The sequence below is a fragment of the Galeopterus variegatus genome, unplaced genomic scaffold, assembly GCF_000696425.1.
Source record: "Galeopterus variegatus unplaced genomic scaffold, G_variegatus-3.0.2 Scaffold8749, whole genome shotgun sequence".
Taxonomy (NCBI): Eukaryota; Metazoa; Chordata; class Mammalia; order Dermoptera; family Cynocephalidae; genus Galeopterus; species Galeopterus variegatus.
In genome coordinates, this window is record NW_007734860.1 from 37,501 (window position 1) to 38,947 (window position 1,447).

A 1,447-nucleotide genomic window follows, 5' to 3' on the forward strand; every position below is an offset into this window, starting at 1 on the left:
ATTAATGAAGTCTGGCTTTTCATCATGAAAATTAAATGAAATTACTGTCAAGAATTTTCTGTAGTGCCTGGGACATTCATTGTAGATAGCACTACTATTCTTATTTGCAGCACTTAAGGAAGTAGTGGTTTAGGGAGGTCATTGAATAATTTAATGTTTCTGTAAGTATTACTATTGATTGTTATTACAATATTCCACACGAGGTTAAATATCTTGTAGGTCTGGAGGCTCTGGTCAGCCAGAGAATCACCTGGTCGATTCATAAAGACAGATTCCTGGGCCGCACACATGGCTTGGATTTAGGATAGAACCAAGAAATTTGCATATCTTAAAAAATCTCTCAGGTGATTCTGTAGCCCACTGAAATTTTAGAAGCAGTACACAGACACCATTCACAGAATCCATAAATGTTCATGTCTCTATATTTTGTTGAAATATAACTAAATACCTTGCTGAATGACTAAGTCATCTGTTGGTTATTTGACACCATGCAGATTAAACATCTAGTATCCAGGTGACTGATAAAATGGGTACACTTCTCATCTTGATATTTAGGCTCTATTTGGAAAAAAAAATTTTTTTTCCTCAAGAAATAGTCATCCACTTTCGTAGCCCCAAGACAACCCATGTTGTATTTTCCAAAGTTTTTTTCTTATTTTCAAATATTCCATTTGGCCTCCTTTACAGATTAGAAAAAAGATTCTGAAAAAGGTGGGAAAGACTTACGTCAGATTAACTTACTGTGGTAGTTAAGGCATGGGTTCAGCTGCTATTACTCCAAAAACATTAACATTTTCCATGTGAGACAGAATGCTATTTCTCTCTTGTAACAGTCAGAGGGTAGGTTGTCCACCCCTCACATGGCAGCTCTGCTCCCTAGGTCCAGGGACCGGGCTTTCCTACCTTGTGGCTCTGAGTTTCCCAGGGTATTGCTGCCCTTGTCTGCATGGTGTGAGACAGCCCACTGCCACATCCACAGTCCAGCCATGCAGGAAGCGGAAGGGAATTAGCTCTTTCTTTCTCAGCAGGTCCCATAGATTGGGTTACTTTTTCTCACATCCCATTCGCTAGAACTTGTCATATGATTATATCTAACTCCAAGGGGGTATGAGAAATGTAGTCCTCATCTGGGCAGCCGTGTACCTAGTTGTAAGTGTAGATATTCTATGGCCATAGAAGGAGGGACAGCGGCTAGCAGGAGACAGCAGCAGCCTCTGCCACATTACCTCACACCTCTCTGGCCAGCTGTAGCTACCCAGGCCTTACCATTTGCTATTAAAATGTCTCTTGTTACATGTCCTCACTCATAAGTGGGAGCTAAAAAATAAATAAATAAATAAACAGAAACAAACAACAATCACAATAATACCTTGAATTTTCAGAAGGGGAGAGCAGAACTGTGGTTACTAGATCAGGGAAACGGGGGGGGGGGGGGGGGGGGGGAAAA